Source organism: Odocoileus virginianus, chromosome 6 (genome assembly GCF_023699985.2).
Source record: "Odocoileus virginianus isolate 20LAN1187 ecotype Illinois chromosome 6, Ovbor_1.2, whole genome shotgun sequence".
NCBI classification, from domain to species: domain Eukaryota; kingdom Metazoa; phylum Chordata; class Mammalia; order Artiodactyla; family Cervidae; genus Odocoileus; species Odocoileus virginianus.
Genome location: NC_069679.1, coordinates 10,661,313 through 10,688,285, shown reverse-complemented (window position 1 = coordinate 10,688,285; position 26,973 = coordinate 10,661,313). Strand labels below are relative to the sequence as shown.

Sequence of the window (26,973 nt, the reverse complement as noted above, 5' to 3'; positions counted from 1 at the left end):
ACTCTATGAGCCTCCTAGGTCATTACGAGATTCGTGACTCATGAGCATGTTCCAAGAACTGGCCCTGTGAGGGAGTTGGTTATCAAGACCCTGTAGCCTGGGGTTCCAGAGTCACGAAGACTTGGGGGGCTGGGAAGTGCGGCCAAATTCAAAAGCTCTGAGGCTCAGCACTCCCCTCCACTGCGAGTCCAAGCTTCTTGACTCTTGGGCTCGGCCTCCATGCAGTTCCAGGTCCTGGCACCAGGGGTCAGGCTTGCACACGGAAGGCCGAGCTCAGCCTTTATGATGCTCCAGGGGCCCTTCAGCTGGGGGGGCAGGGGGAGGGCATAAGGATGGGGCAGTGGCCTGTGTTTGACATGGTTCTTGGCTCTGTGGGTCAGTGACCTACAGATGTGGAGGGTGAACTGTCCTGCTCTCTCCTTTTATATTGTGCTTGGCGCTTCTTAGAGGACTCCTCATCTCTTTGGCCCTCATCAAGAGACCCCCATGAAGGAAGCTGAGTTAGCAGGTGGCTGGAATCTGTAGAGAATTCTGAGCAGGGAGTTTGAAAAGAGTTTGGGCTGCTCTCTGCCAAGTTACTGGTGTCCTTGTGGGTTATATAGCCTTCTGAGTAGAAGGCTCCTTGGCTCCTTCTGCAGTAGAATGGGATAAGAATGCCTCACTTGGGTTTTCCCTGCGTCCCCTAGACCTAGTGGCTAGGTCCCCTCAATTCCAATGCAGGGGGCCTACCTTCGATCCCCAGACAAGGAGCTAGATCCCACATGCCGCAACTAAAGATCAAAGATCTGCTGTGCTGCAGCTAAGACCCAGTGCAGCAAAATAAACAATATTTTTTTTTTAAAAAAAGAAAGAATGCCTTCCTTTCACGGGTCTGTTGATCTGGTGAGGTGATGTGTTGCTTTCTGGTAGGGCTAATGTCTCTAGCATCTGTCTAGAATGGCTTCTGTTTGAAGGTGGAGACCCACCCTGAGCACATACTACCCAGATGATAAAGAATAGATGAAAAGAACCCAGTGTGGGGGCAGTGACGAGACACCACGTGATCCCTTGCCAACTCCTGGAAGCAAGCACAAGGCTGTGAGGAGGGTCGGGGTGCCACCGTCCAGAGAGGGGCAGTCTCTGGCTTGATCCCTCATAGCTGGGGACACAGGCTCAGGGCCGGGGGAAGGAAGCTGACGGGCTTGTTGGCCCATGGACATGAGCAGCCTTCCTCCCAGCCCCACACCTGCTGCATCTCAGCCAGCGGGAGCCGTGCGCTGGGGGCTCTGTCCTGTTCTCTGGCCCCCGCTGCGGTGTGGCTGGGCCGCTCCAGGGAAGCCCGAGGGCTCCGGGCAGTGCCCTTTCTCAGGGTGGGTCCCGATTGCCCTGATGGATTGCCCTCTCACCCCTGCTGGGTTCCTGTGGTTTCCTCATCAGCAGAAATGACTCCTCACCCACAATTGCATCAGTCTTTCCACAGATCGAGTGAATCACGTTGCACGATGTGGTTTCGGACCATGCCCCGTGCTCTGCGAGGGGCTGGCTGGGCTGGTGGGGTGGGGGCTGGGGCGGACTGCGCTTTGACTCGGACTTGGGAGAGGGAAGCAAAAGCCAGCAGGGGATTGCCGGGGGCGGTGGGGGGCGGGGGGAGAGGGGAAACGGAGTTGGTGTGAGAGGATGTGGAACTCATTCTCACGGGCCCGAGAAGGGGCTGAACCAAGTGTCCAGTGACCTTGACCGCGACCGCACTGGGGAACCATACGGCTTACTCACCCCCAGCCCTGCCACTGGCTCCAAGAGGAAAAGAAGTGAAGGGTACAAGCTGATTCATCCTCTAATGCACTGCAGGGGCGGGGGCGGCGGGGACTGGGAGATGAGCGGGTTTCGTTTCCTTCTCTTTCTCTATTTTGAACCCCAGGGCTTGCTTCCCCTCTAGCTAACATGTTGTGGCCACGGGTTGAGGGCTTCCAACCTCAAGGCCAATTTCTTTCCTCTCTCTGCTTCACAGCCTACAACTGCCCTTGGGTAGAAACTGTCTTCAAGGACTGTGAGGATTCCAGGGGGTGGATTCTCCCCAGAGGCAGAAAGAGGCATCCTACTCCCCACCCACAGCAGCAGGAACAATTCTGCCCATCTCTCAGGTGGGGAGGGTGAGTCCTCAGGGAAATGTGGCGAGTGCCTTGCTCTCCTCCTCTCTTTCTGAACCTACAGCACAGCTGAGCTCCGTATGTCAGAATCGTGGGATCCTCCGGGCTCTGCCAGTGGGAGAGAGGGCAGCGTCCTCTGTCCAGGGAGAGGAGGATGTGCAGAGGCTCAGGGAGAGGAGGATGTGCAGAGGCTCAGAGTAAGCGCCCTGGAATGGGCCACAGTTTCATACCAACTTGAGCAGAAAAGAAAAGGGCGGTGACACACGAAGGTATCACTGGAGCAGAACTGCCCAAAACACAGGGTCTACCCAGGCTAGATCATGCCTGGACTGGTGTGGATTTGCCTGAATGACAAACTCCTGTAAGCTACTGCAATCTGGGGGGGCTATTTGTTACATAGCATGGTCCATCTGGGCTTCCCAGGTGGTGCTAGTGGTAAAGAACCCACCTGCCATCGCAGGAGATGTAAGATCCCTGGTTAGATCCCTGGGCCAGTAAGATCCCTTGGAGGAGGGCATGGAAACCCACTCCAGTATTCTTGCCTGGAGAATCCATTGAACAGAGGAACCTGGTGGGCTATGGTCCATAGAGTTGCAAAGAGTCAGACACGACTGGAACAACTAAGCAGGCATGCATGCACACAGGCATGGTCTATCTATCCTAACTCCATAAATGCAAGCTCAGGAGATTGACCTTGATCTTGGAGGCCATGGGAAGTGAATAATGAAGTCTTAGAATGGCAGTGCCTGCACTCCATATTGGGGCTAACTAAGACTGAGCTCTGTCTTCCCTCTAGATTATAGGTTCATGGATGCAGTGATACGGTTTTTTTTTTTTTTTTTTTCATCACTGAGTGTATCTGGAGCCTGGGACTGTGCCTGGTATGGAATAGATGCTCATTAAAAATTTGTTTTCTCCCCTTCTGCCCCCAGTTTCTCTCCTCTCCAATTTCTTCTCCTTGTGGACACCATTCACTGCCTCCTTCATTCCTTAATTTTGTCCAAAAATATTTTTGAAGCATCTATTACATCAAGGCACTGTGCTTTGCATGTGTTATTTCAGTTTTATGCCAATCTTGACAAAGAGGCACTTATCCCATCTTCCAGATGAGAAGTCCTCCCCCTTTCCCTCCATCTGCTTCCTTCCTTCAGTGTTTCCCTCTTTATTGGGAGCTCCTTGGGGGCAGCGGACAGAGCAAGAGAGAGAGAGAGAGAGAGAGAGAAGAGCGAGCTTCTAAATAGGGCAAATCTAGGTTCTTCCCTCCAGGAACCTGACTTGGTGGGGGTTGTGTCATGTCAGTAGATGGGTGCCATCCTGCGTGGCACTCCACCAGAAACACACACAGCACCTGTGACACAGCGAGAACCCTTGAGCTGAGACTTTAGACCTGTCTCTAGAGGACAAGGTTGGGAGTGGGGTGGATCGTGGACTTTGTGGGAATTCCCACAAAGATGAATAGTAATGAAGCAAGTAAATTATTTATTGAGGGAAAAGAGTACAGTACATGTGAGAGTTGGACCATAAAGAAGGCTGAGTACCAAAGAATTGGTGCTTTTGAATTGTGATGCTGGAGAAGACTCTTGAGAGTCCCTTGAACTGCAAGGAGATCGAGCCAAGTAATCCTAAAGGAAATCAACCCTGAATGTTCATTGGAAGGACTGATGCTGAAGCTGAAGCTCCAATATTTTTGCCACCTGATGCAAAGAACTGACTCATTGGAAAAGACCCTGATGCTGGGAAAGACTGAAGGCAAGAGAAGGGGAAGGCAGAGGATGAGATGGTTGGATGGCATCACCGACTCAATGGACATGAGTTTGAGCAAACTCTGGGAGATAGTGAAGGACACGGAAGCCTGGTGTGCTGCATTCCATGGGGTTGCAAAGAGGATATGACTTAGTGACTAAATAGCAAAAACAACCTGTGGCTAGACACACAGGCAGACTCAGATGGAAAGTTCCTGAGTCTCACTCTCGTGGCAGTTTGCGTTACTTTTATGGGGCATTTCTTCCAGGTTTCCTGAGGTCAGTCATTTTGATTTGCTTGCTTCTCAGTCCATATTTGGTGTATCTCAGTTTCCTTGCATGTATGTGCAAGCATCTCTTAGCTAAGATGGATTCTACTGAAAAGGCCTGTGGATAGAGCATCTCTTGACATCACTCACCCTTTGACCTCCAAGGAACTTTTCTGCACACCTGTGTTCCAGGGGGTCTTCTGACTTTGAGAATAAGAAATATGTGGTCTGGGCAGGGCCCAGCCTCTCCCTTAATTGTCCTGCTATTTTAATCCACAGGGAATGAATCTCCAATGGCCTTAACCTGGGGCAGGGGGAAAGGGGCCATCTGTCTCCTGCCTGGTAAAAACTTGGCTTATTTAGGGAACAGTCACTGACTCAATATGACTGGAGTGTAAAGCGAGTAAGGAAGATTTCTGGGAGGTCGGGTAGGAAGAGTGGATAGAGCTTGTGTTGTGACATTTAAAGACTTAAGGTCAATGTATGGCACAAACCACTACAATATTGTAAAGCAATTAGCCTCCAATTAAAATAAGTTAAAAAAAATTGTAAAAAAATAAAGACTTAAGGGGCTTCTTCATCCTTGGCCAGCAGAACCAGGAAGTGAAAGGACCTGCTCAGCCGTTGGGCAAGGTGGGCGGGTGGGGGCTGGGGGAATGAGGGGGTGGGAGGCTGTGGCGCTGGGGTGGAAGGACGAGGAGGGGGCTGAAGGAGTTGCCTTGGCACTGAGGAGACCCTGGCCTCCTCGTCCTGGAGGCAATTAACCGCCTTGCAGGAAGTCTGGCTGCCTGCGGTGGGGGCATTAAATATTTATGAGTGAGTGCTGCTCCTGATGTTTTCTGAGCAATAACTTTTCATGATGTGTGTTTGGTGAGCTTGGCAGCTGCCCCTCTGGGGCTGCTGGCGCATTAATCCCGCTGGTGGTCCCTCCCACCATGCTCTTAGCAGTAAGTTTGCCCTGATATCAGGAGATGGAGCGAGGCCTGCTCTGAGTGGTGGTGGGGTGCTGGGGTGGGAGGGGGACTGGAGGAGGGGTCACAGCGGGGCAGGAGGACAGGGGTGCTCCCATCTGGAGCTGATGGGAAAGGTTGAAAACCCTAAATCCCAGTCATGTCTCACCTTTTCTTGCTGATGTCTGCCTCGAGGACCCTGAGCAGGGGTGCGTAACCATCACTGGGGCGTGGTGGGGGCTCTCTGTGGGACCTCAGTGATGCACCTCCAGTCTCCAGACCCTGGCCCGCGCTGACTGTTAGGATGTGGTGCCAGACCTCCGCAGGGCTGGTGTGTGCTGCGGTCCTGGGGGTGTCATCACGGCCCCGCCGATGGGGGCAAAGGCCCTCAGGGTCCCTCTCTCTGTCCTGCTCACTCAGCCAGGAAGCATATAAGAAACAGGCTTGGCTTCATCTGCGGGTTCCCGCTTAGCAGCAGGCAAGCTCTTGAGCCCCTCTGAACCTCCACTTCCCCATCTGTAGAATGGAGGTTTGAAATTGTGGCGAGATTACAGTGCTCTGAGGATAGTGTTAGGTCAAAATGTGGCCCTTTCCTACAAGTGCCCTGAGGGGTCCTTATGGCAAAGGAGACAAAATGGCCAAAGGGATATGTTACAGCATTGGCATCTGGTGCCTGGGCAGGCATAGGGCTCTAGGAATCCCTGCCCTTCACTTACACAAGGCTCAGATCTGAGTGTTACTCGGTCCTGTGAGAGGGGTGGGAATAGTTGGGGGAGAGCAGGCAGACAGAAGGCAGGAGACGGCTCCTCCTAGTGGCACCAAACCTAGTGGCCCAGCAGCCCAAGACCCTCTAGGAGAGGGTCTAGGAGAGGGTCTAGGAGAGGGTCTGGCTCAGACACCTGGGGGGGGGGGGGTGAGGGAGGGGAGGAGCAGCTCTTTCTTTGCCCCAGACTACCCTCTTCTCATCTTTCAGAAGGAGAAAGGGGTGGGCAGAGTGGGTGGGAGTTGGGGAAGGATTTCTGAGCTCTCCTGGAAACTGGGTCTCCAAGGGGCAGCCAAGCCCCAGCTGGATGTGGTGTGACCTGGAGGGGCCCTCCTGGGGGATTGATAGGGTGAGGTGGGGAGGCCTGAACCGGAGGAGCTTTTTCAATATTGATGAAAACTGGTTAAGCAGACTTCAAAAGCAGATTGAAGGAAATACCTTCAGTTCGGTTCAGTTCAGTCACTCAGTAGTGTCTGACTCTTTGCAACCCCATGGACTGCAGCACACCAGGCTTCCCTGTCCATCACCAACTCCCAGAGCTTGCTCACTCATGTCCATCGAGTCGGTGATGCCATCCAACCATCTCATCCTCTGTCATCCCCTTCTCCTCCCACCTTCAATCTTTCCCAGCATCAGGGTCTTTTCCAATGAGTCAGTTCCTCACATCAGATGGTCAAAGTATTGGAGTTTCAGCTTCAGCATCAGTCCTTCCAATGAATATTCAGGACTGATCTCCTTTAGGATGGACTGGTTGGATCTCTTTGCAGTCCAAAGGACTTTCAAGAGTCTTCTTCAACACCACAGTTCAAAAGCATTAATTCTTCGGCACTCAGCTTTCTTTATAGTCCAACTCTCACATCCATACATGACTACTGGAAAAACCACAGCCTTGACTAGATGGACCTTTGTTGGCAAAGTAATGTCTCTGCTTTTTAATATGCTGTCTAGGTTGGTCATAGCTTTTCTTCCAAGGAGCAAATATCTTTTAATTTCATGGCTGCAGTCACCATCTGCAGTGATTTTGGAGCCCCCAAAAATAAAGTCTGTTGCTGTTTCCATTGTTTCCATTGTTTCCCCATCTATTTGCCATGAAGTGATGGGACTGGATGCCATGATCTTAGTTTTCTGAATGTTGAGCTTTAAGCCAACTTTTTCATTCTCTTCATTCACTTTCATCAAAAGGCTCTTTAGTTCTTCTTCGCTTTCTGCTATAACGGTGGTGTCATCTGCATATCTGGGGTTATTGATATTTCCCCTGACAATCTTGATTCCAACTTGTGCTTCATCCAGCCCAGCATTTCTCATGATGTACTCTGCATATAAGTTAAACAAGCAGGATGACAATATACAGTACTCCTTTCCTGATTTGGAACCAGTCTGTAGTTCCATGTCCAGTTCTAACTGTTGCTTCTTGACCTACATACAGATTTCCTAGGAGGCAGGTCAGGTGGTCTGATATTCCTATCTCTTGAAGAATTTTCCACAGTTTGTTGTGATCCACACAGTCAAAGGCTTTGGCTTAGTCAATAAAGCAGAAAGAGATGTTTTTCTGGAATTCTCTTGCTTTTTTGATGATCCAATGGATGTTGGCAATTTGATCTTTGGTTCCTCTGTCTTTTCTAAGTCCAGCTTGAACATTTGGAAGTTCATGGTTCACGTGCAGTTGAAGCCTAGCTTGGAGAATTTTGAGAATTACCTTGCTAGCATGTGAGATGAGTGCAATTGTGCAGTAGTTTGAACATTCTTTGGCATTGCCTTTCTTTGGGATTGGAATGAAAACTGACCTTTTCCAGTCCTGTGGCTGCTGCTGAGTTTTCCAAATTTGCTGGCATATTGACTGAAGCACCTTCACAGTATCATCTTTTATGATTTGAAATAGCTCAACTGGAATTCCATCTCCTCCACTAGCTTTGTTCAGTGATGCTTCCTAAGGCCCACTTGACTTCGCATTCCAGAATGTCTGGCTCTAGGTGTGATCACAGCATCATGGTTATCTGGATCATGAAGATCTTTTTTGTATAGTTCTTCTGGGTATTCTTGCCACCTCTTCTTAATATCTTCTGCTTCTGTTAGGTCCATATCATTTCTGTCCTTTATTGTGCCCATCTTTGCATGAAATGTTCCCTTGGTATCTCTTATTTTCTTGAAGACATCTCTAGTTTTCCCCGTTTTATTGTTTTCCTCTATTTGCATTGATCACTGAGGATGGCTTTCTTATCTCTCCTGGTTATTCTTTGGAACTCTGCATTAAAATGGGTGTATCTTTTCTTTTCTCCTTTGCCTTTTGCTTCTCTTCTTTTCTCAGCTATTTGTGAGGCCTCCTCAGACAACCATTTTGCCTTTTTGCATTTGTTTTTCTTGGGGATGGTTTTGATCACTGCCTGCTATACAATGTCATGAACCTCAATCCATAGTTCTTCAGGCACTCTGTCTACCAGATCTAACCCCTTGAATCTATTTGTCTCACTCCCACTGTTTAATCATAAGGGATTTGATTTAGGTCATACCTGAATGTTCTAGTGGTTTTCCACTTTCTTCAATTTAAGTCTGAATTTGGCAATAAGGAGTTCATGATCTGAGCCACAGTCAGCTCCCAGTCTTGTTTTTGCTCACTGTATAGAGCTTCTCCACCTTTGGCTGCAAAGAATATAATCAATCTGATTTTGGTGTTGACCATCTGGTGATGTCCATGTGCAGAGTCTTCTCTTGTGTTGTTGGAAGAGGATGTTTGCTATGACCAGTGCGTTCTCTTGGCAAAACTCTGTTAGCCTTTGCCCTGGTTCATTTTGTACTCCAAGGCCAAATTTGGCTGTTACTCCAAGTATGTCTTTACTTCCTACTTTTGCATTCCAGTCCTCTATAATGAAAAGGACATCTTTTTTGGGTGTTAGTTCTAGAAAGTCTTGTAGGTCTTCATAGAACCATTCAGATTCTCTAGCACTACTGGTTGGGGCATAGACTTGGATTACTGTGATATTGAATGGTTTGCCTTGAAAACGAACAGAGATCATTTTGTCATTTTTGAGATTGCATTCAAGTACTGCATTTTGGACTTTTTTGTTTGACTATGAGGGCTACTCCATTACTTCTAAGGGATTCTTGCCAACAGTAGTAGATATAATGGTCATCTGAGTTAAATTCACCCATTCCAGTCCATTTTAGTTTACTGATTCCTAAAATGTCAATGTTCACACTTGCCATCTCCTGTTTGACCACTTCCAATTTGCCTTGATTCATGGGCCTAACATTCCAGGTTCCTATGCAATATTGATTTTTATGACATCAGACTTTACTTCCATCACCAGTCACATGCACAACTGGGTGATGTTTTTGCTTTGGCTCCGTCTCTTCATTCTTTCTGGAGTTATTTCTCCTCTGATCTCCAGTAGCATATTTGGGCACCTACTAACCTGGGAGTTCATCTTTCACTGTCCTATCTTTTTGCCTTTGCATTCTGTTCATGGGGTTCTCAAGGCAAGAATACTAAAGTGGTTTGCCATTCCCTTCTCCAGTGGGCCACATTTTTTCAGAACTCTTCACCATGACCCATCCATCTTGGGTAGCCCTACATGGCATGGCTCATAGTTTCATTGAGTTAGACAGTACATGTGATCAGATTGGTTAGTTTTCTGTGATTGTGGTTTTCATTCTGTCTGCCCTCTGATGGAGAAGGATAAGAGGATTATGGAAGCTTCCTGATGGGAGAGACTGACTGAGGGGAAAACTGGGTCTTGTTCTGATGGGTGGGCCCATGTTCAGTAAATATTTAATCCAATTTTCTGTTGGTGGGCAGGGTTGTGTTCCCTCTCTTTTGTTTGACATGAGGCCAAACTATGGTGGAGGTAATGAAGTTAATGGCAGCCTCCTTTGAAATGTCCTGGGACTGGTCCAGGGAATACCTGGGACTGCTCAAAAGAATGACTTAGAACAGTGTGGAACCAGGAGGGAGAGGAGAAAAGGGGTGTTGCTTTTGCAGTCACCCTAACCCTGGCTTCAGCTGGAGGGCTTGGGGGAGGAGGAAAAGTTCCCCAGAACCATGCTGCCAGGCTGCAAACCATGCTTCTGGCTTCCACATCTGTAAAGTTAGTCCCTGATTATGAGATTATTTTGTTAGCTGATAGAGCCTTTGGAGCATCTTTGAGGCACAGTGAGGAGAGGTGATGGAGAGAGCCTGTGTCCTCAGCCAGTCTGGAAACTTGTGAGCGACCAGCATTGCTGGCCTATCGGTAACTCTCCCTGCACCTTCTCCTGTCCCTCAGCCAGTTGTTTATAAAACAGCCAGGGGGATCCTTTAAAAAAAATCTCAGATTTGTGCATGCCGCTACTTAAAACCCATCAATGGCTACCCCATGTTGTTAGGATAAAGCCCCTAATTATTTCCTTGGCCTTCAATGCCCCACCAAGTTTTCCACCCTTAAGGCCCCCCCTCATTCCAAGCTCCCTGCCCTTCCATCAGTATCCAGCACACAGTCTTCCTGGTCTCAGGGTCTTTGTTCCTGCCCTTCCCTCTGCCAGGAATGTTTGCCCACTTAATTCTTCCTCACCCTCTCAGGCCTCTTAGACCAGGCCAGGCCCTCTGTCCCCTGATGAAAACACCCTGTACTTACTTCTTCCTTGAGGGTGTTAACCACAATCACAGTGAAACCATCAATTGTCTAATTCATCCTTGACTTCATGACTCCCAAGCTCAAATGTCAGCCTTGGGGTTGGGGAGAGGGGCGTGAGTGGGCCATGTCAGTGTTAATAACCCTATAATGTTACATATTCATGGTATGATGCATCTGAGATAAGAAGAACATTGGAATCAGATAAATCTGGGTTTTAAACACAATTCTGCCACTTACCAAGTGTGGGATCAGGGCATGAATCTTAAACTAAGAAGTCTTTATTCCCTCATCTATAAATTGAGGATACCGATCACTATTTGGAGTTTCCCTGATGGCTCAGACGGTGAAGAATCTGCCTGCAAAGCAGGAGAACCGGGTTCGATCCCTGGGTTGGCAAGATCCCCTGGAGAAGGGACTGGCTACCCACTCCAGTATTTTACCAGGAAAATCCCATGGAAAGAGGTGCCTGGAGGGCTGCAGTCCATTGGGTCATAAAGAGTCAGACGTGACTGAGCGACTAACACACTTTCCACACATATCACTATTTTCCTCATCATCTCTTGAGAGGATGAATCTAGTCACACCTGGGTGGGTTCTTGGCCATGTGTGGTAGCTACCTAACAATGGGTTTTGGCCACTTCCCTGTGCAGGGCTTTGCTCAGAGCCAGCCAGGTGGCTGGACCCTGGGGTCTGCGGAAGGGCACTGCTGATGCTACCGGGAGACCTTGCCCCCACCCACCTCCTCCAGCCGTGGGAACAAAGCAGCTTTCAGGGGGAGGTGTGCGGTTTCACTTTCACAGTTTTCAAACAAGAAGACAAAAAGAGGAAAAACAAAACCACCCGGGAAAGTGGCAGGGGCCCACTTTGTCTGCAGCCTGACGGGTTTTGCGCGGCGGGCACAGCTGGCCTCAAGTATTTATTTATTTCTTAAGTCACTGACTCATGAGTCAGTCGGTTGGCTTGGTGGTAAGACGCAACCCGCTATCAAGGAAATAGCTGATGAACGACATGGCGTGGACACCGTGCCAACACACCGCTCCCAACTTCTGCAAATCCCTTGTTTTCGGGCCAGCACGGGCCAACTGGAGCTGCGGTTCCTCGCGCTGCGCTCCAGGAGCCGCCGCCAAGCGCATCTGAAATCCTCAACAGTTGTCTCATGATTGCTGCTCACCGCCAATGCATGTTTGCTGTAATTACACCGTGTCTAAAGGAGAAGCACAAAAGACTTGTTGATTTTGGATGGGGGCTGACCTGGGCTCCTGGCAGAGTGCGGGCCGCCCCGGTGAGGACGTGACCAGCTGGGGCAAGTGCTGAACCAGGGCCATCGCAGCCCGGCCGCCTCGGCCTCGCCCTGCCACTGCCAGCTGACTCGAGTCGGCTTTCTTTGGAGAATCACCCGAGGGGAACAAAACGAGGAACTGGAGTTCCTATAAAAAGCAGCTCGCTCCTTCCTCCAGCCAAGTCCCCACATGATAATCATCTCTGAAGTGGGCCGCCCCTCCCTCCCAAGCTGCTAACCACGCTCATTGTCTGTCTCTTGTCTCTGCGAGGAAACAGCTTGGCTTCCGAGAGAGGCCTGTCCACCCTGCCCGGGGAGCGGCGGCCATCCCATCTGAGCCCGGCGGCTTCCTGCTTCCCCCACCCAGGCTGTGCTGGGCCGTCGAGAGGTCGGCCAGAATGTGCTGGAAAGGAGCGCGAGCTGGCTTGGAGCTGGGGACCCTGGCAGCAGTTCAGAGGCCGCCGCTCATGTACGTGGTGACATGGACAAACTGCTTACCCTTGTGGGGCCTCACTTTCTCCATCTGTTATTTCGGGAGGTGGGGGATGGGCTCCAAGGTGGCTTCCAAACTCCGTTTAAATGTCTTCCCAGGAAAATGTTAGATGGAACCTTGCTGCAGAAAGCAGAACTGCTGGATGGAGGTGGAGATTGCATCCCACAGCTCCATCCTCCCAGCATCTCTAGCCCAACCCCTCCCAGGCATCCCTTGGGGACCCTGGAGGAACCCCTGGGTACCGTGGAACACAGTTTGAAAACCATGGGCTCTGATCTCAAAGGTCTGTGCCAGCCTTTGGGTTAGAAGAATCTATGCCTGTTGAGGTAAAATCCTAGGGGTTGCCTTTGGCTTTGTCAGTGAACCTGATTCCATCCTGGGATGGGGAGGGGGGATCATTTCAGCAGGAAGACAACAACCCATGGTAACCACAACCACAACAACAACAAGAACAATTTTGCTCCCGCTGAAGTTTCTTGAGCAACTGGCAGGCCGCCACGAATGTACTTAGGCGGAAAATCACCAGAAAAAAATGATATAATCTGACAGATTTTTCACAGGCTTAAATATTCATGAATTAAAGGAATTGGCAGAATTTTCTACATTATTAGCTTTCATCATGGCTGCAGGAGCAGTTGGTATACTGGCTGCTCTTCAAGATCCATTAATCTCGTCCATCATAAGAGCAGCCATTTTAAAATTAGCTATTTTTACTGAGTGATGGTGTGCAGGGGAGACGGGAACGTGGAAATGCTATTCCACTTTAAAGGTCCTCCTGCTCCTCACTTTGAAATCAGCAGGGGAAGCCAAACAGCAGCTCTACAGGAAGGGGGTCAGTGTGACCCCAGGGCTGTGAAAATGGAAGCACAGAGTGGGATGCAGGGCCCCTCTAGTTCCTTGACTAAGCGCAGCAAGCCTTCTGTCTGCTGAACCCAAACTCCAGGCCAGGGACTGGGCAGGGAGTTTAAGACACCTCTCTGGGATGCCGAAACCGAGAGACTCAAATAGGAATTTCTGGGTGAAGATGACATTTTGATAACAGTCTTGCCACCAGATAGCACTCGGGGTGCAGGACTGTAGAATGGCCAAGTAATAATAGTCATCATTTGTAGAATGTGTACTTTAAGCTGGATACTGGGTCCTGGAAGGTATCTATCTACTGGAAGGTACCGGAAGGTACCTACCTTCCAAGTTTTTTGATGCTAGAGTGAGACAGTGCATGGTTATTTTATATATATGTATATAATATATATATAATATATATATATAACAATTGGGGAAATGAATCGAGAGGTCAAGTCAGTTACCTGAGGTCTCAAAGCCAGTGGGAGGCAGTGTCACCATTCAAAGCCAAGCCCGAATGTCCCCAAAGGTAGAGTGTTGTCACTGCTGGCCTATGGCACTGTGGAGGATCATTCCTTCAAACACATCCAGAATCTGCTAGGAGGAAGCTGCTTCTTTCAAAGCATAGAGCAAAGTTTTGGATCAGATCATTCCTACAGAAACTTGAAATTAACAGGTTAATTTCTTCCTCCCTCCCTCCCTTCCTCCTTCCATCCTTCCTTCTCTCCTCCCTTCCTTCCCTCTATCCTTCCCCCTCTTGTTTTAAAATGTAGGTTTTATTATTATTCAGGTATGGTAAAGCCAGCAGATCAGAAGATGACTGCTGTTGAAAAGGTAGTTTATTACTCACAGTTCCCCAGAGGAGGGCAGGCCATGTCACAAGGGGCTATGTGGGGAAGTACCAGGGTAGATCAGGAGGCAGGAGGCAGGGGAAAATGTGGGCGAGAGTCTTTACTGCGGTTTCCAAGGGAAGGAAGAGATGAGGCAAGCTAAGCAGGTTTAGGATTTGCTAGTTAGAATGATTTCAGCAGTGCTCTGGGGTGCAGGGACTGACCCTAATAATCCGGTACCTGGCCCCTGGGGTGAGGAGGGAAAGTAGGTAGTGACCTAAAGACTGAAAGCCTGATAAAGGAGGTAGTTGGGGGGCAGGGTAAGGGGATGGGTGGAATGAGGGACTAGTTGGTTTGCATATGAAGGGTGTGTTTACCATCTCAGAGTTTACTAGCCTTGGGAGCTGCAGACTCTTCAGGGTCAGCAAAGCCCCAGATGTCAAAGCATCAGAAAGTCAGGGGGAGAAAAAGACATGATTAATATACTCACTCTCACTTATCCATCCATCCATCCATCCATCCATCCATCCATCCATCCATCCGACTATCCAGTCATCCATGTGTTTATTGAGTTTCTGCTATGCGGGGTGCTGACTTAGGCACCTCTGTAGGCCTTGCTCCGATTCTTCAGTACGCAGCTGAGATCTGCATGCTCAGGAGAGTCTGTTCCTTGCCTACTAGCCTCATCTCAGAGGCAGAGACTCCGGGAACTGGACCAAGATTTCCTCTGTTCACTTTCTGTATGCAGGTCTGCCTTGTTGCACATGAGCCAGGGCTCAAGGAATTGCAAAGGGGTACTCTGTTTAGGTGCTACCCAAAATATTTAACAATGCAGAGGCAGAGGAGCTAAGTGGATGCACAACCAGATGGATGCCTTTGGTTGAACATCACCTGCCTGGGTGAGACCAGACCCTGCTGTGCTCCTGGGGGTAGGGGTGGGGGTGGGGGAAGGGAGGGGGAGTGCGGGGGTGGGACTGAGGCAGAGTCTGTGCTCCCTGTCTGCCTACATGGGACCGGCAATTGCTCTGGGTCTCAGAATATTTCTTTGTTGCTGAGGAGTGAAAACTGCAGACAGATTGAGTGGGGGAGCTGGTATTTGGGTAGCAGTTCTCACGTTTATCATCAACAATAATGATGATTAGTCATCATAATAATTAATAATTATTTACACTTGTATGGTGCTTATTTGTGGAGTATTTACTCCACGCCAAGTGCTTTTAAAACAGCTTATAATTGTAGCCAAAATTTTCCAAGCTCTGCTGGAGGCCACTCACTTCTGTGCTTAGAACTGTCTGGACATCACCATGGTTAATCCACACATCATCCCTGTAAGGCAAGGATGTAATCTCCCTTTTACAGGTGAGGAAAGAGGTTAAGTCTCAGAGAGGTTAAGTAACCTATCCAGGGCCACACAGTGAGTTAAGTGGAAGAGGTGGGTCTCAATATTCAGTCTATCTGACTTCCTCTCAGGTCTCTCCTGTGCCCAGCCTAACCCTTGGCCCTGTGCATTCTTGTTCCTCGGGGATCAAAGAGAAGGGTCAGGGCCTGGGGTGGTAGGCACAGGTGTTCGGGCTCTGGGGGGCTCCATGACCTGCTCCTGGGTCCTGGCTAAGGAGTCTTTCCCTCCTTTTTTAACCTTTCTATTCTCAATTGCCCATCTTAGATTTATTCTCCCACTTACTTATCCATTCCTCATTCATGACTAAATCTGTTCTCCAGTCCCTCTTCCACGGTTCTTCCCAACTGTGTTCTGTACCTCTGAAGCCACCCACTCCAGATTTCTGGGGACACAGGAAAAATCGTTAACAATCATATATGAGTTCTGGGGCTTTCAACTCATCATCAGAGGTTCAGTGACTGCTGCTGCCAGAGAGGGACCCTTTCCAGGAGGAAAGCAAAGGCAGGTCCAGGGGTGACTTTCTTCTGTAAGCACATTGTTTCTGCTCCCCAATACTGCTGGTCCTCACAACAGTCCTGTGACATGAACAGGAAGGAGGGTGGTACTGCTGGCCCTAGGGGGGAGTTACAGATCTCTGCTCAGTTTCCTCATCTGCAAAATGGGGATAACAACACCAACCAAAATTTTGAACTTGAGCTCAGTTGCTTCAGTTATGTCTGATGCTGTACAACCCTATGAACCCTATGAATGCCATGCCCTCCTCCAGGGGATGTTCCTGTCCCAGGGATCAAACCCGCATCTCCTACACCTCCTGCATTGCAGGAGAGCCACTGGAGAAGCCCCAGTGGTTTTCAGTGAGGCTTAAACATGTCAATGTATTTCCCAGACCACAGCAATCACCGTATAAACAGTGTTGTCATTGTTTTCCATCCTAGCTACGTGACTTTGGATTTACCTTTCTGAGTCCATTTCCTCCTTTTTAAAACAGGGATATAAAAATTGTCTTGGGGTCTTGGGAGGCATTTCACATAAATCACCTTGCACAGTGGGGTTCCCAGGTAACACTAGTGGTAAAGAACCTGCCTGCCAATGCAGGAGACATAAGAGAGACCTGGGTTTGATCCTTGGGTTGGGAAGATCCCCTGGAGGAGGGCATGGCAACCCACTCCAGTGTTCCTGCCTGGAGGACCCCATGGACAGAGAAGTCTGGTGGGCTTCATAGCGTTGCACAGAGTTAGACACAACTGAAGCGACTTTGCACACATGCACGCGTTGCACTGTGCCAGCCTCTCAGTAGGTGCAAAGTTGATCACCATTCTCTTTCCCCCTCTCCTCTTCCCCCATTCACATGTATCACCAGCCCCGAGGCCCAGGGAGGTGCTTTCTGTGGCTGTCACAGCAAGCCAGTGATCAGGCTAGAAATAAAGCCTCAGACTAGACTGGGTTGGCAGAAAATGCCTATCTCTGTTGCTCGGTCTACATTTTGATTGCATTTCGGCTAAATCTGTTTGTCCCCAGTGGTCTTGGCTCTCTCAATCCCTCCTCAATCCGAGTATACCTACCAATTACTTGGCGGAGAAGAGTCCAGCATAGTTCTGAAACACAGGGACATTCGGAGCTTCATGGGTTTCTTACGGCTGGATTATGGTGCAGGCATTAAAATCTTTAGCAAGTGACAAAAGAAAGGCAGTACGGAAATGATAACTATTCTTTCTGAGCTCCGTTAATTCCTGTCTTCAGGCGGGATTGCACCAGGAGGCTGACTCATCCCAGGTGGTGAGGCTTCTGTGGGGGCTCATCTCCCACCGTGTCTGCCTCCCTGTAGAGCCCACCACCCTTTTTCTCCTTCGTGGGGTCCAGATTGTCATTGCAGAAGGGGCCAGATGCAGAACTCTCCAGAGCTAAAGCTCCCCACCCTCTGCCATTGCTTAGCCATATGGCAGAGCACAGCAGCACCGTGGGTGGTGGGTCCCCAGGCCACCCTTCTGCCCAGGGAACCTCGAAGAGCTCAAGCGTCTTTGCACATGAGGCCTGTAGGTGGCAGCAACTCCCGGACCCAAGAAGATAATCTGTGTTGGGGAGAGGGGTTGAGCCTGGAAGCAGGCTTGACTTGGAAGCACCTGGGGATTACAGGTGGAGCCTGGAATCAGTCTGGAAGGCTAATCAAGACAGCATATCAACACTAGGAAGGGCAAGATTAGGAGGAAAGTTGTGAAAGGGTGGCTGTAAACCCGGACTGCCTAGTTTAAATATTTGCTCTGTTGCTTTCTAGCTATGTGACCAAGAGCAAGTTGCTTCCCCTGCTCCCCTGTGCCTCAGTTGCTCCATCTGTAAAATGGGAATCATGGAGTAAGCAACTCAAAGGATTGTTTGAAGGCTAGATTAGAAATTGCTTGTCAAGGTAACTATTCAATAAAGACTAAATCTATGCTGAAAGTCCCCCTCATCAAACAATAAGTAGTGCTGTAGAAAACTACTGTGGCTGCATTGTCTTCTCCGAGCCTGGGTCACCATGCAGTCTGATCAGTGGGAACCATGGGTCCAGAACCCAGGTCACAGGCTGGGTAAGGGAACAGGACCTGAGCGAGCAGCCTGACAGCTCCTTCCTTCCCAGCCCTGCCAGGCTTAATCCTCAGGCACTGAAGTCCTGGGCCTGCAGTGCTGGCTTCTGACGAGGTGGGGGAGGTTGGGGACAGGGAGAAAGGAAGCCGAGGACAGGCTGCTTTCCACACAGTTAGCTCCTGACAGCACCTTTTCATTAAACCATCTCTTTTGAAAGGCTTCTGTCCCCAGCGTAATTGAGGCTTTGGTTCCCTTCACTGCTGTCTGCTTGTTTTCCAAAGAACTGCCTTGGTGCCCCTTGGAGCTTCTGACAGATTTTCAGAGCAACAATTAGGGAATCCAAAGAGTGCGTGTGATGTAGCCTCTGCTCGAATGCCTGGTGTGCCTCAGGCCTTGGGACAGGTCGGACTGGATGGGATCACAGACCTGCCTGCTTAGACCGTAGGGCTCGGTCTCAGGGATCCCAGGAAGTGAGGAGGCTCTTTTCTGAGGGGTCCCCAGCTCCCATCCTGTTTTTACCATTCTTTCGTCTTTCCTTCCTGCCAGTATTCTACCGGCTTTGAACTTAAAGGCCCTAGAAATACATTCATTAGGTAGATAGCACTTCTTATCAAGAAGGCTTTGGGCTCTGTCTGTAAAACAGCCCCGATGCCCAACAACAGAGGAACAGAGGCTCTGGCTGGCCCGTGAGGGTTTCAAAGGCTGCAGATCTGACTCCTAGTCAGTGATTGAATCCCCTTTGCAACCTCCTCTCCAAGTGGTGCTGCCCTCTCTAACCGCGAGTGATGCAGAACTCAGGACCTTCAGAGGCAGCCAGTGATTATCTGTCGAGGTAGCTCGGATTGGTCGGTTGGCGCCAGGGACATGGGGACGAGGCCAGAAGCTGCACCTGTCCAGGGATATTTTTTAAAAATATTTATTTATTTACTGGCTACATCAGGTCTTAATTGTGGCAAGCAGGATCTTCGTTCCGGCGCGCAGACTCTAGTTGAGGTGCACATGCTCAGAAGTTGCGGCGCTCAGGCTTAGTTGCCTTGCAGCATGTGGGATCTTAGTTTCCTGACCAGGGATCGAACCCTCATCCCCTGCATTGCACGGCAGATTCTTAACCACTGGACAGCCAAGGAAGTCCCCAGGGATATTGAAGTAGCACTATTATTCTCCACCAGGTGTGGGCCAGCAGGCAGTGCTGGGGAGAGGGGTGGTGTTGCTGTAAATATGAAAAGCTCAGTTCTGCCCTCCAGGAACCCGAGCAGCTCAGTAGAAACCTGTCTTGGGTCCAGCTCTTTGAGGGAACGGGAGACAGTTTGGGCATAGCATTCGGGCTGCAGGGGGTCATGAACTCTGTATGAGAAAGGGCACTCACACAGCATCCCAGCCCATAATCTAACCTCAGTCCTTACAACCGCCCTGGGAGTTGGGTCTCATCACCTGCATTTCATGGCCGAGAAAAGGGGTGCCCAGGGAGGCTGTGTGCCTTCCCCGGTTTTCAGAGGCCTGGCCCACTTTGTGGCTGTGTGTGGGCTGGCTGAGGCAGGCTGCTCCACCCCGGGGGCTTTTGGCGCTTTCCTCTTGGGCTGCTGCGCCCGGCTTCGGCACCACCATTCGTGTGTGGGGACTGCTTGCGTGTCTGTCTGCTATTAGGCAACAGGACTTCCTGTTTATCTGTCGCCAGGGGCTCTTTCACCACCATTAAGCCTGCCCTCCTGGAGGCCGAGCGTTCTTCTCAATTCTTTCTGCATAATCATTCTCTGGTTTCTTCAGGGATGGGCAGACTCCTGTCACCCAGAGCCATTTCCCCACCTGGGTTCCCTTCAGGGCCCGAGGGGGCCAAGAAGCCCTGAGCCCCTCCCGGGGGACCTCACCCCATGACCTTGTGAGGTTGACTCACTCCCTTCCTGAGGCCAGCCACAGCCCCAGCTGCCGCCTTTGCAGCAGTTATCTTGCCCAAGGGTGCTCAAGTTTCTCTTTCTATCTCAATCCCCTTGTGGACTCAGAATCTTCAAATAGGGGGTAGTGGCATCAGATAGACCCAGAGGTGAACGCCAGCATCTGTTCTTTAGTTGTGTGATCTCGGGCAGGTCACTGCTCCTCTCTGAGCCTCAATTTCTTCAACAGTAAAACAAGAATAAAGACTAAAAAATCAGAAGATAGTTAACACTATGATTTTACTGTCTCTGTATCAGGTATTATATATTTTTTTTCTGAAAAAACAATCTTTGTTTGTCCTTAGGTTTTGGAGAATATGCTGGCTATATTTTCTAGGTCTATATTTTTTCCTTTAGCACTTTTAAAAAATTGGACTATAATTGCTTTACAATGTTGTGTGAGTTTCTGCTGTGGAACAACATGAATCAACCGTTTATATATATATATCCCCACCCTCTTGAGCCTTCCTCCTACACCCCCCCACCCCCTCTTCCACCCATCTAGGTCATCACAGAGCACTTAGAGTCTGTCACAGAGAGTGAAGTAAGTCAGAAAGAGAAAAACAAACATTGTATATTAATGCATATATATGGAATCTAGAAAAATGGTACTGATGAACCTATTTGCAGGGCAGGAATAGAGATGCAGAGATAGAGAATGGACACAGAGGGGAATAGAGAGGTTGAAACGAATTGACAAAGTAGAATTGACATGTATACACTGCCATGTGTAAAACAGGTAGTTAGAGGGAAGCTGCTATATAACGCAGGGAGCTCAGATCAGGCATTGTTCTAAGTACTTTATATACATTCTCTCATTTAGTCACTGTAACAACTGTTTGAAATCATTCATATTTTTTAGCCCCTATATTTTAGACGAGTTAGGTGAGATCACGCAAGCAGTTATGGCAGAGGTGGGGTACAGGAGGAGTCAGACCTACAGTCCTTATAGCTGTGTTATGTCTCAGGGATGCACATGTTTTGTCTAACACATTATGTCTCTTTTCCCACATAAGGAATAAAGGTAATGATGTTTGTCCGTGCCCTGTGCTGAGCTGGGCACGTAATAGATGCTCTTTAAACCTTCCTTGTCCTCCTTGTTTTCTTTGTCCGCTTCTGGCTCCCCCACCCCTTTCTTTCTTGCCCCCCATGTGGACACATTGAGGCTACAGCAACGGGGCCAGCAGGCTGTGTCTGAGGCAGGCTGGTGGGATGAGCCTGCGCCGGGGGCTCTCGCTTCCCGCTGTCCCTCTGCATCGGGGACGGCCAGCAAGCAGTTCAGCCCAGCAGCAGGCACGGGCCCAGTGTCCCTGGAGCTGACACACATCTCTGCTGCCAGGAGAGTAGGAGGCTGTAGCAATTGTCCATGGGAGGCTGTCAGTAGGCCTGGGGTCACAGGGTTCCTCCCACGTGCTCTGGGAAGGTTGTCTGCCTCTGTTTATATCCATTTCCTCACGGACGTGCTGGAGGTTAGAGGTCATGTGGCGTGGCATCTGACTGTAAAGGGGAGAGCTGACATGGTACAGACCCAGCCTCTGGGATCCGCTGGGGAGACTTCCATTACCTCCCACAACCATATAGATAACCAAGGCCTTATGTAGAATTCATATTTTCCTAATCTCTTTCTTTTGGTTTCTCAAACCCTCAACCAGCTCAACCCCAAGGGGCAGCCAGTTACAGTTCCCCACAGACAGACCCAACCCTGCTGGAACTCTGGGGAAGTTTCAAGAACCAGTTTGACCACAAAACCGAGAAGCAGGTCTGTTAGGCCCTATCTGGACAGAGCGGTCATGGTAGCTGTCGGATGGGGATCCAAATTAGTCATGGGAGGAACAGGAGCCAGGCTGGGGGTGGAAGTAAGCCCCGATGGGCTCTGCTCCAGGGCCTGGGATCCAGCTGGGGCAGGAGCAGAGGCGGTGTTGCAATTTCACTGCAAATCAACTGGGCCATCTCTTGTGGGCAGCACTGTGCTTTGCTGCCAACCCTTGTGTTTTTTTTTCATACATATGGAGATGCTATCAGACGGCCCAACCGCCTTTAGCATCAGTGCTGTGAGATGAGGCTGCAGGGAAGTTGTATGATAGGCATTCTTGGCCAAGCCAATGGCTCTGGCAGGGCGGGGTGGAGGGGGCCAAGATGCAGCCAGTGTTTAGACAAGTTGGAAGCAATGGTTGGAGGAGCCCTGAGCCAGAGGTCCCCCTCACCTCGGGTCAGAGTAGGCCTCTGGATCTGCTTTCAAGAGAAGAGGTAAACACTGACCACCACCACCACCATCCCCATTTAAACTGTTGCTGGCTGTGACGCACAGTAGCCAGCTCATCAGCCTGAGGCTGTGACCTCCCATCTGGGGTACACAGTGCCTGGAAAGGCAGTGAGGTGTGGTAGGAAGAACATCAGCTTTGGAATCTGACCAACCTGAAATTAGGTCTCAGCTCTTCCTGAAACACTGGCTGACCTTGGGTGAATCACTTAACTTCTCTGGATCCCATTTTACTCACCTCTGAAAAAAACAAAATAGTAAGAGTTTCTAGTCAGGGTGTTGTGAAAAATAATGATAGTGTGGGAGAAGGGATGGCATACAGTAGGAGCTCAATAAAGGTTAAGCACTCTTCTTCCTCCTCTTAAAAAACCGACTCCTCCCTGCTATTGCAGTGCAAAAACAGCCATAGGTGGTTTGTAAATGAACTGGTGTGCCTGTGCTCCAATAAAACTTTATTTGCAAAAACAGGCTGTGGGCCAGACTTGCCCATCGGCTGCCGCTGACCAACCCTTGGCCTACAGTTTCAAGTCTAAACACACCTGCTTATCTCCCGAGGAACTCCCCCAGGCTTGTTTCACTTTGTCCATTCAATAAGTTTTGTAATTTCTCTCTCAAATCTTCCGCAATCCACTGAACAGGACTCCTTTTGGTCTTTTGCTCATGAAGGGTTAGGCTTCACTCCAAAACTTTGCTTATGCTCTTTCCCCTGTTTTCCCATTTCCTCTCTACCCTTCTACATTCCACCTCCAATCAATCTTACAGGTTGTCCTATAAAATCAAGGGCTCAAATCAAGGTCTCTTAAGTCACATTGGGTGAACATCCCTCAACGACCTTCAAGGCCAAACTCAGGTCACCGTCCACAGTATCACTTCCTTGGCAGGGCTCCCACATCCGTGCCATTGATGCCAGCATGGCCCTCATGTGGACCCCTGGATTGGATTGGTGCCCCAGTTTCAATGATAAGCCCTTGAGGCTTAGTCTTCAGCTTTCCTCCATCCACCGCATGAGAACTTGCACTTTCACTCAGCTTGATATTTTCAGAAGTTCCTGTGTATATGGATCCAGAAAAGCCTCAGGCATTATCTCTGCAAATATTGCCTGTCTCTCTTCTCCTTATTCTTTCCTTCTGGGGCTCCAGTTTGGTTGTAGCTTAACCTCTGCATCATATTTTCCTTGTTTTTTATTTTTTGTCCTCTCTGTTCCATTTTCTGTTTTGTTTTGTTTTGCTCTTCCTGTATAGCTGGGCAATTTCTTTAAATCTCACCTCTAATTCACTGATTCTTTATCTTGTCTTGTATATCCATTGAATTTTTAGTTTCATAGCTTGTATTTTTCTCATTTCCAGAAGTTCTATTTGAGCCTTCGTAAACACCTGCCTGTAAATTTTGGTAGTTTCTTATTCCTTTACCATTTGTCTTTGTTCTGTCCTTTAAGCCTTTAAGTATTTTATACACAGGTATTTTATGATCTATCTTATTATTCTAGTATTTTAAGTCTGTGAAGATCTAAATCTATGTTTTTCAAGCGAGGGCAATTTTTCTCCTTCAAGACATTTGGGAATGTCTGGAGACATTTTGGTTGTCAAAGCTGGTGATATCTGTGTGTGGGGGTGTGTGTGTGTGTGAGTGTGCACACACACTTCTGGCCTTTAGTGGGTGGAGGCCAGGTATTCTACTAAACATGCACAGGATGGCCCTCATAGGAAAGAATGAACTGGTCCCAAATGTCAATAGCTCTGAGGCTGAGAAATCCTGGTTGAAATCTGTGGCTTGTTGTCTCTGCTGACTCTGGTTCATGGTGACTCATTGCTTTGAGTGCGGGTTTTTTTTTTGTTGTTTTTTGTAGTTTGGCAAATCAAAGTGAGAACACTTTACTCTAGAGGATGTGTATTTGCTTCTTCTAACCACCAGGGGGCACTGCCAACCTGGGACTGATTCATTATTCTGGTTTGGGGGTTCTGCATCACATAGGTAGCGTAGATTCAAACCCCAGACTTCCATGAGAACTGGCAATATGAAACTTTGTGTGTTAGACTTGAATGAGCTGGAGCTGACATTCATTTGCTGACTTTGGATTTCTCCACATCAGCTAATGAGTGACAATCTGAGCCTGGACTTAACAAATGTGGCTTGAGTAATACTTCCGTTCAGTCCACCCTCCATCATGTGTGCGTGAATGTGACTATGCCGTAGTATTTTGTCCTACATCATATCCTAGAAGTAAGTAGAAAATTAAAAAAAATTCAAAACCTAGCGTAGGAACAGTAGGTTCCCTAATCTTAATGGAGATTATTTGGCATGACTAAGGCCAGCCTCAGGGACACCAACACATCCCTTAACTTGATGGGATCCACTGTGTGCTCGATGATGAGAGGAGGAATGATATGAAATCCAGGCACATCACGCTGGCATTGTGTTGTCAGAAATCTCTTTTCAAAGTGAAGCTTAGTAAATCATCTATGTGTGTGCTATGTCGCTTCAATTGTAGTGAAGCATCTTATGTCTCCTGCATTGGCAGGCGGATTTTTTTTACCACTAGAGCCACCTGGGGAACCCCAAGTCATCTATGCTTCAATAAAAAAAAAATAAGGTAATGTTTAGAGATCATATTGCAATACAGTCCCTTACCCATAGTTCTACAATCCAGAGAGATCTCAAACATCAAAAGCTGATTTTTCAGATTAGCACAAGCTCATTTGACTGCAGAATCTGACTTGAACTGACCTGTGGTTAACTAGTCTTCATATTCAATATGAATATTCATGCATCTTGCTACAGAAATATTGGGTATGTGCCTGAACATAAGGTACTGCCCCAGATTCTGCTAGATCTCCTATATTCCCCGGTGGCTTAGTGGTAAAGAATCTGCCTGGAATACAGGAGCCACAGAAGATGCGGGTTCGATCCCTGGGTTGGGAAGATCCCCTGGAGGAGGGCCTGCAACCCAGTCTAGTATTCTTGCCTGCACAATCCCATGGACAGAGGAGCCTGGTGAACTATACAGTCCATGGGCTTGCAAAGAGTCAGATATGACTGAAGCGACTTAGCATACGTGCATGCACTATATGAGATACAGATTCTGTCCATTAGCACCAACTAAAATCATAAAATTTCTGATTTCCAAAACACACATGGCTTCCAGGGTCCTATAAGGGTTGGTATCCTATGTGATTAAGTTTCAAGGAAAGGATTTCCTCAACCCCTACTCTCGCAACCACCACACCTGTGAGGATACATTTGAACACACAATTGTTGAATGTTTTCCAGTGCCCATTGGATGACAGTAGGGACTGTATTTCCATGATTAGCATTGCGTGATCATCACAAGGTGAGTGTACAGGGATTTGAGTGGGATATGTTTCTTTGGGGTTCTTTTACCCCTTGGACAATGCTGGACATGTAAAGAGGACAAAATATAAATATTCAATGACTCCTTCATAAATCCTTAGTTAGTGTCAAAGAGTTTGTCAAGAAACCTTTTATGTTTGTTTTTACAATGGCAGCAAGAGTGCAGAAATATACTTTTATTATAAAAATAGTACTCAAAACATACAGTGTAATATAGGAAACATCTCCTTTACCAAACACCCCTGATACTCTTCCCAGGAAATAACCCTGTCAGCACTTAAAGCAAATATTTCCTGTTCCCTCTCTGGATTGTGCTTAGTCACTCATTCATGTCCGACTCTTTGAGACCCCATGGACTGTAGCCTGCCAGGCTCCTTTGTACATGGGATTCTCCAGGCAACAATACTGGAGTGGGTTGCCATGCCCTCCTCCTCCAGGGGATCTCCCCAAGCCAGGAATCGAACCCAGGTCTCTCGCATTACAGGCAGATTCTTTATCAGCTGAGCTACCAGGGATGCCTAAATATATATGTGTAATTATATGCACTGGCTTCCCCAGTGGCTCAGCAATAAAGAATCCACCTGCAATGCGGGAGACCTGTGTTCGATCCCTGGGTTGGGAAGATCCCCTGGAGGAGGAAATGTCCGCTTCAATATTCTTGCCAGGAAAATTCCATGGACAGAGGAGCCTGGCGGGGTGCAGTTCATGGGGTATCAAAGAGTCGGATATGACTAACCATGCATGCATGCATATAATTATTCACTGAGGTGTTTTTTGTATAAGTGGGATTGTGCTATACTGTATATTGTTCTGAATCATGCTTTTGTTCATTTAGTTATACGTCCTTTCATATTGGTACTCATAGAACTTTACTCCCTGGTATAGAAATATTGTGATTTAAAGTAATTCCTTTTTTGGATAGATTTCCAGAAGTTGTAAGGCTAGGTCAAAGGATATGTACATTTCAAATTTTGATAGGCACTAACCAGTTGTCTTTTCATAACCTTCACCAATTTATAGTTCATAAGAGTGATTGTTTCTCTGATTTCTTTTCTTACCAACATTTGATGTTATTAATCTTTTTAACTTCTGCCAACCTGATGGGCAAAAATACAATCCTGTATTTCCCAGCTTCCTCGTGAATCTGAGCATCTCTTCTTCATTTGTTGGCTGAACTTGAATATATCTTTAAAAATAAGTTGTTTGTCTACAGTCTTTGCCCATTAAAAAAAAATAGCACTTACCCCTTTCTTGACTTCCCTGGTGGCTCAGTGGTAAAGAAGCCACCTGCAATGCAGGAGCCGCAGGAACTGAGGGTTCGATCCTTGGGTCAGGAAGATGCCCTGGAGCAGGGCATGGCAACCCACTCCAGAATTCTTGCCTGGAGAATTACACCAACAGAGGAACCTGGCAGGCCATAGACCAAAGAGTCACAAAGAGTCAGACACGAATGAAGTGACTTAGCCCACGCAACCTTTTCTTAGTGACTTCTAAGAACTCTCTATATATCCTTTGTTTAATCCACTGTCGTTTTTAAAAAAGAATCTATTTACTTATTTGTCTACTTTTGGTTG

General features: G+C 48.4%; 1 long non-coding RNA gene across 1 annotated transcript; it reads right to left on the bottom strand.

The window, feature by feature from the left end:
• Positions 1-11,394: 11,394 nt before the first annotated feature.
• On the bottom strand, positions 11,395-13,685 carry LOC139035472 (uncharacterized). The gene is made up of 3 exons (XR_011488069.1): positions 13,537-13,685; positions 12,235-12,349; positions 11,395-11,661 (listed from the first exon to the last, which is right to left on the bottom strand). It is a non-coding gene; the product is annotated as an uncharacterized lncRNA (long non-coding RNA).
• Between the last annotated feature and the right edge of the window lie 13,288 nt (positions 13,686-26,973).